Source organism: Trachypithecus francoisi, unplaced genomic scaffold (genome assembly GCF_009764315.1).
Source record: "Trachypithecus francoisi isolate TF-2019V2 unplaced genomic scaffold, Tfra_2.0 Lachesis_group1, whole genome shotgun sequence".
Taxonomy (NCBI): domain Eukaryota; kingdom Metazoa; phylum Chordata; class Mammalia; order Primates; family Cercopithecidae; genus Trachypithecus; species Trachypithecus francoisi.
The window spans coordinates 153,566,037-153,586,538 of NW_022681454.1; positions in this window are offsets into that span (position 1 = coordinate 153,566,037).

Here is a 20,502-nt window from a genome sequence, read left to right on the forward strand (position 1 = left end):
AGCAGTTGTTCTAGTGAAGGAATAGCTAGATGTAACTTCATCCTTAAACTTGGGTGCTATAAAGCAACTCTCCAGTTTATCAAAATTATGTGTGGTTTCCTGCTTTAAAAGAAGTAAAAATTCAAATCTAATTCTACACAGAGACTACATTTTTAAAATTTTTATATATTTAAGGGGTATAAGTGCATAGTTCTTACATGCCCATATTGAAGAGTGGTGAAGTCTGGGCTTTTAGTGTACCCATCAGCAGAACAGTGAACATTGTACCAAACAAGTAATTTTTCAACCCTCATCCTCCTCCCACCCTCCCACCTTTTGTAGCCTCTAATGTCTATTATTCCCGTCTGTAGGCACATGTGTACCAATTGTTTAGCTCTCACTTGTAAGCAAGCATATGTGATATTTGACTTTCTCTGAGTTATTGCACTTAGGATAATGGCCTCCAGTTTCATCCATGTTGCTGCAAAAGACATAAATTTATTCATTTTTATGGCTGAGTAGTATTATATGGTATATATATATACACACACATACACACACACCATTACATGTATATGTGTATATATACACCATTACATGTATGTCTATATGTATATAGATACTATTACATGTGTATGTATGTGTATACATATATACCATTACATGTGTGTATATAATACATTTTCTTTTAAATTAATGTTTTTTATGAGATGGCATCTTGCTCTGGCACCCAGGCTGGAGTGCAGCGTCACGTTCTTGGCTCACTGCAACCTCTGCCTCCTGGGTTCAAGCAATTCTCCTGCCTCAGCCTCCTCCAGAGAAGCTGGGATTACAGGTGCACGCCACCATGCCCAGCTAATTTTTGTGTTTTTAGTAGAGATGGTGTTTCACCATGTTGTCCAGGTTGGTCTCGAACTGCTGACCTCAAGTGAACTGCCCTCCTTGGCCCCTCAAAGTGTTGGGATTATGGGCATGAGTCAGAGTACCCGGCCTATATATACATTTTCTTTATTCAATTCTTTGTTGATGGACATTTAGGTTGATTCCATGACTTGCACTTGTGAATAGTGTTACGATAAACATACGAGTGCAGGTTATCTTTTAAATAATGATTTCTTTACTTTGATTTGATACCCAGTAGTGAGATTATTATTTTAATTCTTTCTGTAGTCTCCATACCATTTTCCATAGAAGTTGTACTAATTTACATTCTCACTAGCACTGTATAAGTGTTCCATTTTCTCTTCATCCTCAGCAGCATCTGCTGTTTTTTGACTTTTTAATAATAGCCATTCCGACTGGTATACAATGGTATTTCATTGTGGTTTTAATTTGCATTTCTCTCATAATTACTCAGGTTGAACATTTTTTTCATGTATTTTTTGGTCATTTGTATGTCTTCTTTTGAAAACCGTCTGTTCGTATCCTTTGCCTACTTTTTAATTTTTTTTCTTGTTGAGCTATTTGAGTTCCTCACAGATCTGGATATTAGCCATTGACTAGATGCAGAGTTTGCAAAATTTTTTTTCCATTCTGTAGGTTGTCTGTTTATTCTGGTGACTATCTCTTTTGCTGTGCAGAAGCTTTTTAATTTAATTAAGTCGCATTTGTCTGTTTCTGTTTTTGCTGCATTTGCTTTTGAGGTATTCATATATTCTTTGCCTATGCCAATGTACAGAAGAGTTTTTCCTAGATTTTCTTCCAAGATTTTTATGCTTTCGTGTCTAACATTTAGGTCATTAATCCATCATGGTTAATTTTCATATCTGGTGAGAGGTTTGGGTCTAGTTTGTGATGATTCAATTTTCCCAGCACCATGTATTGAAATAAGGTTTCCTTTTCTGAGTGTCTATTTTTATGACTTTGTCAAAAATCAGTTGGTTGTTAAGTATGTCATTTTATTTCTGGACTCTATTTTATTCCACTGATGTATGTGAGACCACCTGTATTTGATGTAACATAATAATAGATAGTACCTGTAATTTTATTATTTGTTATTTTTTTTTTTTCTTTTTTTATTTTTTATTATACTTTAAGTTCTAGGGTACATGTGCATAACGTTTATATCATGTATAACTCCCCAATGCAATCCCTCCCTCCTCCCCCCTCCCCATGATAGGCCCCAGTGTGTGATGTTCCCCTTCCCGAGTCCAAGTGATCTCATTGTTCAGTTCCCACCTATGAGTGAGAACATGCGGTGTTTGGTTTTCTCTTCTTGTGATAGTTTGCTAAGAATGATGGTTTCCAGCTGCATCCATGTCCCTACAAAGGACGCAAACTCATCCTTTTTGATGGCTGCATAGTAATCCATGGTGTATATGTGCCACATTTTCTTAATCCAGTCTGTCACAGATGGACATTTGGGTTGATTCCAAGTCTTTGCTATTGTGAATAGTGCCGCAATAAACATACGTGTGCATGTGTCTTTGTAGTAGAGTAATTTATAATCCTTTGGGTATATACCCAGTAGTGGGATGGCTGGGTCATATGGTACATCTAGTTCTAGATCCTTGAGGAATCGCCATACTGTTTTCCATAATGGTTGAACTAGTTTACAATCCCACCAACAGTGTAAAAGTGTTCCTATTTCTCCACATCCTCTCCAACATCTATTGTTTCCTGACTTCTTAATGATTGCCATTCTAACTGGTGTGAGATGGTATCTCATTGTGGTTTTGATTTGCATTTCTCGGATGGCGAGTGATGACGAGCATTTTTTCATGTGTCTGTTGGCTGTATGGATGTCTTCTTTTGAGAAATGTCTGTTCATATCCTTTCCCCACTTTTTGATGGGGTTGTTTGTTTTTTTCTTGTATATTTGTTTGAGTTCTTTGTAGATTCTGGATATTAGCCCTTTGTCAGATGAGTAGGTTGCAAAAATTTTCTCCCATTCTGTAGGTTGCCTGTTCACTCTGATGGTAGTTTCTTTTGCTGTGCAAAAGCTCTTTAGTTTAATGAGATCCCATTTGTCAATTTTGGCTTTTGCTGCCGTTGCTTTTGGTGTTTTAGACATGAAGTCCTTGCCCATGCCTATGTCCTGAATGGTACTACCTAGATTTTCTTCTAGGGTTTTTATGGTATTAGGTCTAACATTTAAGTCTCTAATCCATCTTGAATTAATTTTCGTATAAGGGGTAAGGAAAGGATCCAGTTTCAGCTTTCTACTTGTGGCTAGCCAATTTTCCCAGCACCATTTATTAAATAGGGAATCCTTTCCCCATTTCTTGTTTTTGTCAGGTTTGTCAAAGATCAGATGGCTGTAGATGTGTGGTATTATTTCTGAGGACTCTGTTCTGTTCCACTGGTCTATTTCTCTGTTGTGGTACCAGTACCATGCTGTTTTGGTTACTGTAGCCTTGTAGTATAGTTTGAAGTCAGGTAGCGTGACGCCTCCAGCTTTGTCCTTTTGACCTAGGATTGTCTTGGCAATGCGGGCTCTTTTTTGGTTCCATATGAACTTTAAAGCAGTTTTTTCCAATTCTGTGAAGAAACTCATTGGTAGCTTGATGGGGATGGCATTGAATCTATAAATAACCTTGGGCAGTATGGCCATTTTCACGATATTGATTCTTCCTATCCATGAGCATGGTATGTTCTTCCATTTGTTTGTGTCCTCTTTGATTTCACTGAGCAGTGGTTTGTAGTTCTCCTTGAAGAGGTCCTTTACATCCCTTGTAAGCTGGATTCCTAGGTATTTGATTCTCTTTGAAGCAATTGTGAATGGAAGTTCATTCCTGACTTGGCTCTCTGCTTGTCTGTTACTGGTGTATAAGAATGCTTGTGATTTTTGCACATTAATTTTGTATCCTGAGACTTTGCTGAAGTTGCTTATCAGCTTAAGGAGATTTTGGGCTGAGACGATGGGTTTTTCTAAATATACAATCATGTCATCTGCAAACAGGGACAATTTGACTTCTTCTTTTCCTAACTGGATACCCTTGATTTCTTTCTCTTGCCTGATTGCCCTAGCCAGAACCTCCAACACTATGTTGAATAGGAGTGGTGAGAGAGGGCATCCCTGTCTTGTGCCAGTTTTCAAAGGGAATTTTTCCAGTTTTTGCCCATTCAGTATGATATTAGCTGTGGGTTTGTCGTAAATAGCTCTTATTATTTTGAGGTACGTTCCATCAATACCGAATTTATTGAGCATTTTTAGCATAAAGGGCTGTTGAATTTTGTCAAAAGCCTTTTCTGCGTCTATTGAGATAATCATGTGGTTCTTGTCTTTGGTTCTGTTTATATGCTGGATTACGTTTATTGATTTGCGAATGTTGAACCAGCCTTGCATCCCAGGGATGAAGCCCACTTGATCATGGTGGATAAGCTTTTTGATGTGCTGCTGAATCCGGTTTGCCAGTATTTTATTGATAATTTTGCATCGATGTTCATCAGGGATATTGGTCTAAAATTCTCTTTTTTTGTTGTGTCTTTGCCAGGCTTTGGTATCAGGATGATGTTGGCCTCATAAAATGAGTTAGGGAGGATTCCCCTTTTTCTATTGATTGGAATAGTTTCAGAAGGAATGGTACCAGCTCCTCCTTGTACCTCTGGTAGAATTCAGCTGTGAATCCATCTGGTCCTGGACTTTTTTTGGTGGGTAGGCTATTAATTGTTGCCTCAATTTCAGAGCCTGTTATTGGTCTATTCAGGATTCAACTTCTTCCTGGTTTAGTCTTGGGAGAGTGTAAGTGTCCAGGAAATTATCCATTTCTTCTAGATTTTCTAGTCGATTTGCGTAGAGGCATTTATAGTATTCTCTGATGGTTGTTTGTATTTCTGTGGGGTCGGTGGTGATATCTCCTTTATCGTTTTTTATTGCGTCTATTTGATTCCTCTCTCTTTTCTTCTTTATTAGTCTTGCTAGCGGTCTGTCAATTTTGTTGATCTTTTCAAAAAACCAACTCCTGGATTCATTGATTTTTTGGAGGGTTTTTTGTGACTCTATCTCCTTCAGTTCTGCTCTGATCTTAGTTATTTCTTGCCTTCTGCTAGCTTTTGAATGTGTTTGCTCTTGCCTCTCTAGTTCTTTTAATTGTGATGTTAGAGTGTCAATTTTAGATCTTTCCTGCTTTCTCTTGTGGGCATTTAGTGCTATAAATTTCCCTCTACACACTGCTTTAAATGTGTCCCAGAGATTCTGGTATGTTGTATCTTTGTTCTCATTGGTTTCAAAGAACATCTTTATTTCTGCTTTCATTTCGTTATGTACCCAGTAGTCATTCAGGAGCAGGTATTCAGTTTCCATGTAGTTGAGCGGTTTTGATTGAGTTTCTTAGTCCTGAGTTCTAGTTTGATTGCACTGTGGTCTGAGAGACAGTTTGTTATAATTTCTGTTCTTGTACATTTGCTGAGGAGTGCTTTACTTCCAATTATGTGGTCAATTTTGGAATAAGTGCGATGTGGTGCTGAGAAGAATGTATATTCTGTTGATTTGGGGTGGAGAGTTCTATAGATGTCTATTAGGTCCGCTTGGTGCAGAGATGAGTTCAATTCCTGGATATCCTTGTTAACTTTCTGTCTCGTTGATCTGTCTAATGTTGACAGTGGAGTGTTGAAATCTCCCATTATTATTGTATGGGAGTCTAAGTCTCTTTGTAGGTCTCTAAGGACTTGCTTTATGAATCTGGGTGCTCCTGTATTGGGTGCATATATATTTAGGAGAGTTAGCTCTTCCTGTTGAATTGATCCCTTTACCATTATGTAATGGCCTTCTTTGTCTCTTTTGATCTTTGATGGTTTAAAGTCTGTTTTATCAGAGACTAGGATTGCAACCCCTGCTTTTTTTTGTTCTCCATTTGCTTGGTAGATCTTTCTCCATCCCTTTATTTTGAGCCTATGTATGTCTCTGCATGTGAGATGGGTCTCCTGAATACAGCAGACTGATGGGTCTTGACTCTTTATCCAGTTTGCCAGTCTGTGTCTTTTCATTGGAGCATTTAGTCCATTTACATTTAAGGTTAATATTGTTATGTGTGAACTTGATCCTGTCATTATGATATTAACTGGTTATTTTGCTCATTAGTTGATGCAGTTTCTTCCTAGCCTTGATGGTCTTTACATTTTGGCGTGTTTTTGCAATGGCTGGTACTGGTTGTTCCTTTCCATGTTTAGGGCTTCCTTCAGGGTCTCTTGTAAGGCAGGCCTGGTGGTGACAAAATCTCTAAGCATTTGCTTATCTGTAAAGGATTTTATTTCTCCTTCACTGATGAAACTTAGTTTGGCTGGATATGAAATTCTGGGTTGAAAATTCTTTTCTTTAAGAACGTTGAATATTGGCCCCCACTCTCTTCTGGCTTGTAGAGTTTCTGCCGAGAGATCTGCTGTTAGTCTGATGGGCTTCCCTTTGTGGGTAACCCGACCTTTCTCTCTGGCTGCCCTTAAGATTTTTTCCTTCATTTCAACTTTGGTGAATCTGGCAATTATGTGTCTTGGAGTTGCTCTTCTGGAGGAGTATCTTTGTGGCGTTCTCTGTATTTCTGAATTTGAATGTTGGCCTGCCCTACTAGGTTGGGGAAGTTCTCCTGGATGATATCCTGAAGAGTGTTTTCCAACTTGGTTCCATTTTCCCCCTCACTTTCAGGCACCCCAATCAGACGTAGATTTGGTCTTTTTACATAATCCCATACTTCTTGCAGGCTTTGTTCATTTCTTTTTCTTCTTTTTTCTTTTGGTTTCTCTTCTCGCTTCATTTCATTCATTTGATCCTCAATCGCTGATACTCTTTCTTCCAGTTGATCGAGTCGGTTACTGAAGCTTGTGCACTTGTCACGTATTTCTCGTGTCATGGTTTTCATCTCTGTCATTTCGTTTATGATCTTCTCTGCATTAATTAGTCTAGCTGTCAATTCTTCCACTTTTTTTTCAAGATTTTTAGTTTCTTTGCGCTGGGTACGTAATTCCTCCTTTAGCTCTGAGAAGTTTGATGGACTGAAGCCTTCTTCTCTCATCTCGTCAAAGTCATTCTCTGACCAGCTTTGATCCGTTGCTGGCGATGGGCTGCGCTCCTTTGCAGGGGGAGATGCGCTCTTATTTTTTGAATTTCCAGCTTTTCTGCCCTGCTTCTTCCCCATCTTTGTGGTTTTATCTGTCTCTGGTCTTTGATGCTGGTGACGTACTGATGGGGTTTTGGTATAGGTGTCCTTCCTGTTTGATAGTTTTCCGTCTGACAGTCAGAAGGACTGTCTGTTGGTCTGTTGGAGATTGCTTGAGGTCCACTCCAGACCCTGTTTGCCTGGGTATCAGCAGCAGAGGTTGCCAAAGATAGAATATTGCTGAGCAGCGAGTGTACCTGTCTGATTCTTCCTTTGGAAGTTTCCTCTCAGGGATGACTCCACCCTGTGAGGTGTGGGGTGTCAGACTGCCCCTAGTGGGGGATGTCTCCCAGCTAGGCTACTCAGGGGTCAGGGACCCACCTGAGCAGGCAGTCTGTCCGTTCTCGGATCTCAACCTCCGCGTTGGGAGATCCACGGCTCTCCCCAAAGCTGTCAGACAGAGTCGTTCGCCTCTGCACCGCCCCCGCTGCTTTCCCTATTGGACCTCAGCTGTGGGCTGTCCCCAGAGGTGGAGTCTACAGAGACAGGCAGGTTTCCTTGAGCTGCTGTGAGCTCCACCCAGTTCGAGCTTCCCAGCGGCTTTGTTTACCTACTTAAGCCTCAGCAATGGCGGGCGCCCCTCCCCCAGCCTCGCTGCTGCCTTGTGTATAGATCGCTGCAGACGGCTGTGTTAGCAGTGAGGGAGGCTCCGTGGGCGTGGGACCCTCCCGGCCAGGTGTGGGATATAGTCTCCTGGTGTGCCTGTTTCCTTAAAGCGCAGTATTGGGGTGGGAGTTACGCGATTTTCCAGGTGTTATGTGTCTCAGTTCCCCTGGCTAGGAAAAGGGATTTCCTTCCCCCTTGCGCTTCCAGGTGAGGCGATGCCTCGCGCTGCTTCAGCTCACGCTGGTCAGGCTGCAGCAGCTGACCCGCACCGATTGTCCGGCACTCCCTAGAGAGATGACCCCAGTACCTCAGTTGAAAATGCAGAAATCACCGGTCTTCTGTGTTACTCGCGCTGGGAGTTGGAGACTGGAGCTGTTCCTATTCGGCCATCTTGCTCCGCCCCCTATTATTTGTTATTTATTTGTCTGGTCTTTGAATCTATAACCTACTCTATGCCAGAATCTCTAGTGTATTATTACAAAGCTCATATTGTTAAAGCTGTTTGTATCATCTTCTAAACTCCTAAAATCTTTTTTATCTTAAACAAATAAACTTTTTTTGCAAGTATATCCCATAAGTTGCTTACCCCATCTCTATTACTTTTACAATGAAACAGTTTGAAATGGTTCTTAAAAAAGGTTTCCATTTCCCACCTCCAATTCATCCTTGTGCCTTGCTAGGAGAAAGATGATTAAAGGTGGCTCTGATTCCCCTATACCCAAGGGGAATAAAGTCCATATACAACTCTATGAGTATACTGGGGCAAAGCCACTAGGCACCTATTCAAGTATACTGAGACATTACAGGGACATGAGGATACTTAAACTTTTATTACTCTGTTATCTAGCACATTAATAAGCATGTTACATTCTATCTGGTTTAATAGGTGAAAGAGTGCCTAGATTCAACCGATACGATGTGGGGAAGGTTTAGAGTGGGAAAGAGAAGCTAGTGCGACCCTATGGGTGCAGCTCTTTGGGCTAAATCAGTGTACTGTTGTTGTTTACACTTTGGAATGTATAGTGGGAAATGAAAGTGTTATATACTTATAGTTCCCTGTCCTGTAAGTGTCAGAATAGATTATCCCAATTTGGAAAATGGTATACAGAAAAGAGCTAATACCCTCAGGGATCTACAGCTCTAATGATGCTTTTGAGGTACAAGTTTCCGTGACTAACGATTTTGCTAGTTAGAGCCACTGGCAAAGGGAAGAAATATCTATCTGGAGGCTCCCTTTGGGTTTTGGGACTTCTTGCCTGCATGACAGAGCTTAGCTGTTACCTTGTTATTAGGCTTTTGTCAAAACAATGTCTAACCCAGACCTACCTTATAACACTCTGATCTGATAATACATTTTTGGGTGGTTAATTCAGTTGCCATGACTAACAAAGTGGGAAGAGTCTAATAAGCCTGTCTTCTAATGCAATAGCATATTCAAAAATGCAGCTGGCCTGGCCCTAGCAATGTCTCTCTTTTATATTAAAAAGTAGCAGCTATCCCTTCAGGGGAACCTTATCCCCAACCTTGCTGTCTGAAGCAAAGCAAGCTGCTATCTCAGTGGGGCCATTGAGTCACAGAAGTTCCCCTAAATGCTAGGCCTAATTCACTGATGATTGAGCTAAGCTGGAAGCTGTCAGTATCCTCTGGGTTGTGCAGATATTCAATGTTAACACCAACTATGCAGTATTAAAACCAGTCATGGGCACTTTACTTTGTGGGCAGTATTGAAAGTCATTCTCATAGATTTGGCCAATGCTACCTTTGATACACTTCAATATATTTTTACTGAATCCAACTCTTTAGTCTGCCACTTGGAAAACTATAGGCAATGAATAAAAAAACACCCATTTTGAGGCCATTAACTGTGAAAACAAAGATTGCTGATTAATTTTCTGGATTACGCATATAAATGCCCATGGTTAAGGTGGCTTGTTTTCTGATGAGACTAACTGCAGTCAATCTGTTGACTGAGGCTGCATCACCCAGATTCCCAGTGTTGCTACAAGGATTCATCCTTGTACTGAACATGGCAACACTTCTACAATTAAAGTAGAATGGGCACATTACCGTCCTCATAGTTATGATGCAGAGGCTGCCACTGAACTCATACTTGTGACCCCTGTAAAGTTTGATCTAATTGTCACGGAGAGAGGCTGTATGGCACAGGGCATTGTCTGTGCCAACTTGTGACAGTTTAACTTCATGATCTTTGACACTATCTTGGTTATCAGTGATGTCTTGCCACCATTTTGACTTTTTTAGCTTATTGCATTGTTCTTGTAGTCTGACCCAAATGACTCTAGTCATGCCATCATGGCCTTTGAAACTAACCTATGTTATATATTCAGATTTCTGGATCATTTGCAATCTGACAATGGATATCTGAAATAATTAGTGGACTTTCAATGCCCATTGTCATAGGATATTGTTAATAGTTGAAATAGCCTCCTTAAAAGCTAACTCAAAAAGTTAGAATTCTAACTCTACCCTCTACTTAGCAAGGCAGTTTGGTGACTTAATGTGACTATTCTCAGAAAGAAGTTATCTCCTCCTAGTCACTTCCTGGATAATGATCAGAATGAAAGGGAAGGGGTTATATAGATCTATTTTGAAACTTTGAGAATCCCCCCTGATTATTCCTGGCCATGATACTTCTTTCATTTTCCTAACAGCAACCCCAGGCAGCCTAGTTCCTCTGGGTGAAAGCCTGTCCACGAGGGTCTAAATAACTCAAATTTTATTCTGGTTCAGTCACTAAGATTCTATTGTTAGATTGATTTAGTCACAGACCATATGGGTATTGAGTATTTGGTTGAATATATTGCTCATTGATTCCCCCTGTAGTGGAACATATGGGCCAAAGTGAGAGACATAATTGGTTTCTGCATGCTTTCTTCATTAGGTTGAAGAAAGATCACTTTTCGACTAAAAAATGATCTTCCTTGAACCTAAAGATGATCTTTGGTTAAACTGAAATCTAATTAAATAGCTGGATTTGAATAAAAAATGATTGGGAAAAAATGTTGTATTGAAAGCTATGGACTAGGACACCTGAATTTTGTCATGGTAGAAGGATAACGATCTTAGTGCTAGGAGACCCTTGAAAGCATAGGTAAAGAAAGGACTATACTTACCTCTGTCTTTCAGAATCACCTCTGGAGCTTCCTCATAAAGGAAAACATCTTGAGGCCAAAACCTCAGTATTTCTCTCCTTTAATGCAGTCTACTGCATGTGTAGGCAGGCATTCATGCAGGCTCATCTGTGTTGCCCTGTGAGACTTGTGGGCTAGGATGAAAATATGCTGATGCTCATGTTGCTTGTTGGCCATGATTAAGAAAATCCATTGTCTCTTGGCTCAGGCCTGTTTGCCAGGAAACATGAAATTGTGGCAGGCAACCATGTTAGTCTGCGAGAATGGTAAAAGCTCAGATCTTCTCAGTTTTTGATAGGAGGGATACTTATTTGGAGTTAAGTTCATTCCTTGAGTTTATTATTTTTATTACTTTTAAAAAGAAGAAAAATGAAGATAACCAAAGATATACCTTGAGAGTTTTGTTTTAAAAGAATAATATTTTTAAAGAAACAATGAGCATGTAAAATAAAAGGACTAAAAAGGATACTTGAATTATGAAGCAGAAGAAAGAATAAGTTCAATAAATAAATTCAAATCTAGTTGAAAAAAACCAACACTCTAGTTAATATCTGCAAAGCTAATATCTACAAGGGTAGAAGTAGGGGAATAATATTTCAGAGAATAAGGGGATCTAGTAACTAGAAATTGGGTCTTGGTATAATCACAGGTAAGACTAATTAGATGAGAAATCATGAGGATTAGTCCAGGAATTCTTATGTTCTAACACAGACAAGATTTGTTCACTTGGGAAAGGGAAAGGGCTGACATTTTGATAATGCCATGAGTTGAGTTCTCCCATATTCTGTGATGATTGAAAGAGAGCATGTACTACATTTTGGGTAGACCACTAATACTTTTTAGTTTGTAGTGTGACACAGAAGGGTTCTATGTGCTAGGGAAAACTTTTATAATATTGTTATTTACATTTTATGTGTATGAACAATTTCTGGGTACAAATATAAAGAGACTGGCCAAGGATGTCTATCTAAGGAAACACATATGCTTTGAATGATTTTTAGAAGTACTTCTGTATTTAATTTGTGTAATTTATAAGGTAGGTGGCTAGATATCACATTGGAGAGTATTTAGTTGATTCAGTATTTACCATTTGGTTGAACTTTAATTCTTAGAGCAATTATGAGAACATAAGAAAAACAAAGATTTATGGAAGGCAAGTTTAGTCTAACCACATGTTGAGGTTTCTAGTGCATTCAAGGCCACTGAGAATGAAATAGTCTGTTATCAGAAAGTTAAAAGAAAATAATTTTGAAATTATGTTAAAAAAGCTTCTTATCTTTCACTTCAACACAACTACAGACTAATATAATGATGTCAAATATTGGTAACAGAAAACAAATATCAAGCAAACACAATCTTCTTCCTAAATCTGCTCTCTCAGTTCTGAGAATAAGAATAATAGTGTTCACTACCACACTACATATACAATTAAAAACTCATAGGGAAAGTATTGATGCAAAAGGATTGAGATGGCTAAAATTAAAGCCCCTGAAAGTTAGACTGCTTCATAGAATGCTAACTGCTGACACAGTTTCAATTAGCGTATATTGTAGATTGAATAATGCTATTTCAAGCATGGACTATAAAAAATTAGTGAGCTGAAAATAATGAAAGATAATTTGAATAATGGTAACATCCCTATTTCCCATCTAATATTTATATCATATTTATAATTTTATATTCATCCTCATTGCCATCAAATAGCACCAGCAAGAGAACAGAAACTAGCTTCATTGTTTTCCTGTAATGTATCTTCACTGCCAGTTAGAAAAAGAAAGTTCTATTTCAGTAATAAAATTAGAACTCCAATCCTTTATTGGAGAGAGAATACTCACGCTACAAGTTAATAATTTTGTGACTCTCAAAAGTATAGCAGTTGAGTTTTCTTTCTATTAATAGTCTGAACTTTTTCATATAAATACAAGGGAGTTAGGAATGATATTCCCAAATACAGATAAGAGAAATCAAGCTACAAAGGGTCTGTTCACTTTGCATCATCTTTTGCTGATAGTATGGCCAAATGATACTCATCTTTAGTTTGCATTTTTTACTAAAATGTGCTGCCAAAGAAATTTAAGTTTGGTATATTTGTGTATTATAGATACATTGTTGTGCAATACTAGCCATAAAATACATATTATTGAAAGTATAGGCCAGGTGCGATGGCTCACGTATATAATCCCAGCACTTTGGGAGGCAGAGGCAGGTAGATCACTTGAGGTCAGGAGTTTGAGACCAGCCTGGCTAGCATGGCAAAACCCCATCTCTGCTAAAAATACAAAAATTAGTCAGGTGTGGTGGCGCATACCTGTAATCCCAGCTGCTCAGGAGGCTGAGGCAGGACAATCGCTTGAACCTGGGAGGTGGAGGCTGCAGTGAGTAGAGATCATGCTACTGCATTCCAGCATGAGTAATAGAGGGAGACTCTTTTTTTTCTTTTTAAGTATATTATTGAAAAAATATATATAGGAAAATATATTACTGAATATATATGCTTATAAAGCTATGCAATGTGGATGGAAAATATATACTTTATCAATAATTCTAGTTATTCATCTCTTGTTTTTGCAAATAATTTGCACTGACTTTTTTTTTATTTTGTCATTACACTATATGTGCCCTTTTCAGAATTTTCAGGAACACAATTTTTTTATTTACTGTTACAACCATCAGAATCCAGTAAATATGTAAAACATGACCAACACTAAAGAAATACAGAAATTAAAAAGAAATTTAAGTTATTACAGAACACCAATATAGAGACCTAAATACGCACCTATGAAATAACTGCCTGAAGATGCTTCTGATGGGGAAAGTGAGATTACGAATATTGTTTCTTCATGGTTCTGCCTCTACTATCTACAAACAGGCACTTCAAAAACATAGCAATATTTTCAAGTATAACAAAAGTCCAACGTGACTGACAATTTTGTTATTTATCAGAGGAAGTAATTTATCAGTATTTTCTGCTCTAATGTGTTACTTATCTGCTCTAATGGGACACTCAACATTCATTTACATACTATTTTATTATCTTTCTTCTGCATTTTGAGATTGATAAACTATCTTTAATTGCATTTCTTTAAAAAATTTTAATTTGAGCTAATTTAGACTTCAGAAAAATTACAAAGATAGTAAATTGTGTTTTCAGGTTCCTCTCATCCAGCTCCCCTTATGCTAACATCTTATATAACCATAGTACAAGCATCAAAAACATAAAATTAACATTGGCACAGTATTATTAACCAAACTGTAGACATTCAAATTTCACTAATTTTTCCATTAATGTCCTTTTATATGTTCCAATAGCCTATCCAGCATTCCACGCTGTATTTAGTTGTGATTTTATTCTTAATTTATTATATTCTGTGAAAGTTTCTCAGTCTTTCCTTCTCTTTTATGATCTTGTCACCCTTGAAGAATACTGATTCGTTAATTTTGTAGATGATCCTTCAGTTTGGGTTTGATGTTTACTTATGACTGGATTTCCTTTCTAGTGCATTGTATCAAGGGGTTCATATGTTGATAATGTCTCATTACTGGTGATGTTAATCTTGATCATGTGGGTAAGGTGATGTCTGGCAAGGTTTTCTGCTGTAAAGGTGTTATTATTACCTTTATAATCAGTATACATTTTGGAAGATACACTTTAAGACTACACAAATCCTGTTTCTCCCCAAATTTTTCACACATTTATTTTAGTACATATTACTGGATCTTCAATTATTACTGTGGTGTTTGCCTAACAGTAATTTTCTATTTCCCATTTCTTCTACATTTACTAATTGGAAGTCTACTATAGGGAAGAGCTCTATCAGCATGGACAGATGGATGTTTATTTTATTCCATGAGTTAAATATATTCTTATTACTTTTTTGTTCAAATTATTTTGTCTTTGAAGTAATTCCTTCTTTTGTTCTTTTGACAAGTTCCTATCCTATTTATGTACTTATTTGAGCACTTTCTTTCTTCTGGTATAAGAAGATGTTCCCAAGTATGCTTAAATCCATGGTTAAAATCACACACTTCTTCAAGAAACTCTGATTCCTTTAATTAGAGAAAGGTAGTTAGAGACCAAGATCTGGGTACTAGTTGTGCTCATTGCTAGAGGGCTGTCAGTGTTTCTAAGTCTCTTCAGCAGAACAAACCAGGTATATGTATGCATACTGGCTCATGCATATATATACAACTATATTTCTATATTTATCTATCTGATTACAAATATTAAATAACATAAGTTTATACTGATACCCTCTGATTCCAGAAAAGTACCACAAGGTTCATTTTAGCCTTTCAGATTTCTTATTAGTAGTTTTTATTCTACAACTGTGTTGAAATTTAGTGATGATTTTCTTTTTACACAGTTATTTTGTAGTTTAGATATGTTCTGTCTTCAACTAATTTCATGGGTGTGATTTTGTGTACAGTTTGTGTTGTCATGAATCTGTTTTAAATCATTTGGAGAGAGGAATTTGAGAAGTTGATTACTAGAGTCTGAATTGTCTTCAGCCATCCATGAACTAACCCTTTTTTATTTTATTAACTGAAACAAACAGAGAATCATGGAATCCTATGAAATCAGAAACATTAGGTTTTAGTCAATCTCTGCTGATACCTCTGTAACTTTAAACAACTTTATGTACAATGAAATTAACATCTGTGGGAATGAGTTATATCATCTGAAAATGGAGAACTTAGGCTAGCTAATCTTTAAGTTTTCTCCCACTGTCTTTTATGGTAACTCAAAAGATTATTGGAAACAATATTGTTAGATCAATTTTGTGCCAAAATCAAATAATGTGGCCTCAGTGGAACATATTGATTGAAAGCATTCCCTAAGTTAACTGGGTTCTAACACTTAATAGCTTTGTGATCTTATACTAGCTATATCTCAGTTTCAGTTCTGTCTTCTGTATAAGAGGTTTTGTTAAATTCTCTAAATTAAATTTTTTAGTATATGTGGAAAACTTAAATGACTAAATCTATCTCTTTAGTAGTTTTAGATGTATTAATCCTTTCTCTTTATTATTGTATCAGTTTTTATAAGCTGTATTTTTCCAAGAATCTACCGATTCCATTCAAATTTATTGACAGAGTTGTTTATTCTATCCTCTTATGATCTCTTTTTTTTTTTTTTTTTTTTTTTGAGACGGAGTCTCCCTCTGCCGCCCAGGCTGGAGTGCTGTGGCCGGATCTCAGCTCACTGCAAGCTCCGCCTCCCAGGTTCACGCCATTCTCCTGCCTCAGCCTCCCGAGTAGCTGGGACTACAGGCGCCCACCACCTCGCCCGGCTAATTTTTTTGTATTTTTTAGTAGAGACGGGGTTTCACCATGTTAGCCAGGATGGTCTCGATCTCCTGACCTCGTGATCCGCCCGTCTCGGCCTCCCAAAGTGCTGGGATTACAGGCTTGAGCCACCGCACCCGGCCTCTTATGATCTCTTTAAGGTGGTAAGAACTTCAGAAATATCTCTTTTCATTCCAGTATTAGGTGAGCTAAGTTTTCTTTCTCTTATTTCCTGTGTCTTGCTAGAGGTATATCAAATTTGTTAGTTATTTCCAAAAACTAACTTTTGATTTTACTGATCTTTTTATATAGCTCTATATTTCATTATTTCTGCTTTTGTGTTTTTGTTGCTATTTCAATAAAAATTTAATACTTAATAATTACTTTTGAATAATTTATTATAACATATGTACCCATATCAATATTCACTGAGGTACTACTTTATAAAGAGAGTATTTTTTGAATTAAGACCCATAATGTCTTTTGTTAATATGATATAACTATACGATTGAAGGATTAGTGATTTCATGGTATATGTATTTTCAACCCTTCTACTCTCAATTTACTTTTGTATTCTTATTTTTTATGTGTCTCTTATAAACACATGTATTATTCTTCTTAAATCAATCTGAAAATCACTGCATTTAGTCCAATGTATTCTAATGATTTAACTGATACATTTAGGTTGAAATTAATGTCTTTTTTTTTTTTTTTTTTTTTTTTTTGAGGCGGAGTCTCGCTCTGTCTCCCGGACTGGAGTGCAGTGGCCGGATCTCAGCTCACTGCAAGCTCCGCCTCCCGGGTTTACGCCATTCTCCTGCCTCAGCCTCCCGAGTAGCTGGGACTACAGGCGCCCGCCACCTCGCCCAGCTAGTTTTTGTATTTTTTAGTAGAGACGGGGTTTCACCGTGTTAGCCAGGATGGTCTCGATCTCCTGACCTCGTGATCCGCCCGTCTCGGCCTCCCAAAGTGCTGGGATTACAGGCTTGAGCCACCGCGCCCGGCCAAAATTAATGTCTTTTTATGAGCTTTCTCTTTTCCCATATGTTTCATATATTTCTGTCTCTTCTTTTGAGTTGATTTTTAAATTATTCCATTTATATCCTTGTTTTTCTATTCCCATTTAGATATCCACAGAAATTGTTATACATATTCTTGATTTATGAAAGCATTTTCTCTCCTCTTGGACAATGGATGAAATTTATGTGAGGATCTCCGCTTAACTCCTGATATACATTTTATTCTGTAATTCTCTAAATATTTTACTATTATAAAATATAATTCTAAGACCATAATACAGTACTATTTTTATTTTATACAGTCGATATTTGATTAGGTTAAAACATATATTTACCATTTTCTTTAAGAATTTATATTTTATATTAGGTAATCTGGTACCAAATACTCTAAGTTTTAGGGTTTCAAATAATGCTTTTTTTGTGAAATATGCTCAAATAACTATATTTTACACATTTAATGCTCAGATTAACTTTATTTTACACACTTAATGCTCAGATTGTGAAGTGAAACATCTCTTTGAATAGAAAAAAAAAAAAAAAACACCAGAAAAGGCTGAAAAGATATGGTGGAACATGCTCCAACGGTAGCCTTATATTGCCTAGGTCAAAATAAAGTATCTCAGTTAAGACAGTGCATATCCCAACCCTCCCTCCTGCCTGAGTGGAGGTTTCCTTTCTCCTTTCTTTTTTATTTTATTTTAATGTTCTGGGATACAAATGCAGAACGTGTAGGTTTGTTACATAGGTATACATGTGCCATGGTGGTTTGCTGCACCTATCAACCCATCAACTAGGTTTAAATCCTGTATCCATTAGGTATTTGTCCTAATGATCTCCCTTCCCTCTCCCCGCTACTCCCAACTGGCCCTGCTATGTGTTGTTCCCCTCACTGTGTCCATATGTTCTCATTATTCAGCTCCCACTTATGAGTGAGAACATGCGGTGTAACATGCAGTGTTTGGTTTCTTTTCCTGTGTTAGTTTGATGAGGATGATAGCTTCCAACTTCCTCTATGTCCCTGCAAAGAACATAATCACATTCCTTTCTTTGGCTGCATAGTATTTCATGGTGTATATGTATCACATTTTCTTTATCCAGTCTACCGTTGTTGGGCATTTGGGTTGTTGCTTCTATGTCTTTGTTATTGTAAATAGTGCTGCAATAAATATATGTGTGCATGTGTCTTTACAGTAGAATGATTTATATTCCTTTTGGTATATACCCAGTAATGGGATTGCTGGGTCAAATGGTATTTCTGGTTCTAGATCCTAGAGGAATCACCACATTGTCTTCCACATTGGTTGAACTAATTTACATTATCACCAACAGTGTAAAATCTTTCCTATTTCTCCACAGCCTTGCCAGTATCTATTGTTTCTTGACTTTTTAATAATGCACATTGTGACTGGCGTGAGATGGTATGTCATTGTTGTTGTGATTTACATTTCTCTGATGATCAGTGATGTTGAGCTTTTTTCATTGTTTGTTGGCCACATAAATGTTTTCTTCTGAGAAGTGTATGTTTATATCCTTTGCCCACTGTCTGATGAGCTTGCTTGTTTTTTTTTTTTCTTTTAAATTTGTTTAAGTTCCTTATAGATTCTGAATATTAGAACTTTGTCAGATGGGTAGATTGTAAACATCTCCCATTCTGTAGGCTGCCTGTTCACTCTTATGATAGTTTCCTTTGCTGTGCAGAAGTTCTTTAGTTTAATTAGATACCATTTGTCAATTTTGGCTTTTGTAGCAATTGCTTTTGATGTTTTCATAATACAGTCTTTGCCCATGCCTATGTCCTGAATGATATTGCCCAGGTTTACTTGTAGGGTGTTTATGGTTTTGGGTTTTACATTTAAGTCTTTAATGCATCTTGAGCTAATTTTTTGTATAAGGTGTAAGGAAGGGGTCTAATTTCAGTTTTCTGCATATGGGTAGCCAGTCTTCCTAGTAGCATTTATTAAATAGGAAATCTTTTCTCCATTGTTTTGTCTGGTTTGTCAAAGATCAGATGGTTGTAAACATGTGATGTTATTTCTGAGGTCTCTGTTCTGTTCCTTTGGTCTATATGTCTGTTTTGGTACCAGTACCATGTTGTTTTTGTTATTGTAGCTTTGTAGCATGGTTTGAAGTCAGGTAGCATGATGCTTGCAGCTTTGTTCTTTTTGCTTACTACTGTCTTGGCTATACAGGCTCCTCTTTGGTTCCATATGAAATTCAAAGTAGTTTTTTTCTAATTCTGTAAAGAATGTCAATGGCAGTTTGATGGGAATAGCATTGGATCTATAAATTACTTCGGGCTATATGACCATTTTCATAATTCTGATTCTTCTTATCCATGAGGATTGAATGTTTTTCCATTTGTTTGTGTCCTTTCTATTTCCTTGTGGAGTGGTTTGTAGTTCTCCTTGAAGAAGTCCTTCACATCCCTTGTTAGCTGTATTCCTAGGTGTTTTATTCTCTTTGTAGCAATTGTGAAAGGGAGTTCATTTATGATTTGGCTTTCTGCTTGTCTATTGTTGGTGTATAGGAATGCTTGTGCATTTTGCACATTGATTTTGTATCCTGAGACTTTGTTGAAGTTGCTTATCAGCTTAAGGAGTTTTTGGGCTGAGATGATGGGGTTTTTAAAATATAGACACGTGTCTTTTGCAAATAGAGACTATTTGGCTTCCTCTCTTCCCATTTGAATAGGCTTTATTTCTTTCTCTTGCCTGATTGCCCTGGTGAGAACTTCCAACACTATGTTGAATAGGAGTGGTGAGAGAGGGCATCCTTGTGTTGTGCCAATTTTCAAAGGAAATGCTTCCAGCTTTTGCCCATTCAGTATGGATAATCAGCTGTGGATTTTGTCATAAAGAGTTATTTTTATTTTGAGATATGTTCCATCAATGGGGTGTTAAACCTAAAAGTAGGTAGTTTACTGAAAATTTTTTACATGAAGAGATATTGATCATATTACATGGAGAGATATTTATCAAAGGCCTTTTCTGCATCTATTGAGATGATCATGTGGTTTTTGTCATTGGTTGTATTTATGTTATGGATTATGTTTATTGATTTGCATATGTTGAACCAGCCTTGCATCCCACAAATGAAGCTGACTTGATTGTGGTGAATAAGCTTCTTGATGTGCTTCTGGGTTCAGTTTGCCAGTATTTTATTGAAGAATTTCACATCGATGTTCATCAGGGATATTGACCTGAAGTTTTCTTTTATCGTTGTGTCTCTGCCAGGCTTTTGGTATTAGGATGATACTGGCAAATAGACTTTAAACCAACAAAGATCAAAAAAGACAAAGAAGGGCATTACATAATGCTAAAGGGATCAATTAAACAAGAAGAGTTAACTATGCTAAATGTATATGCACCC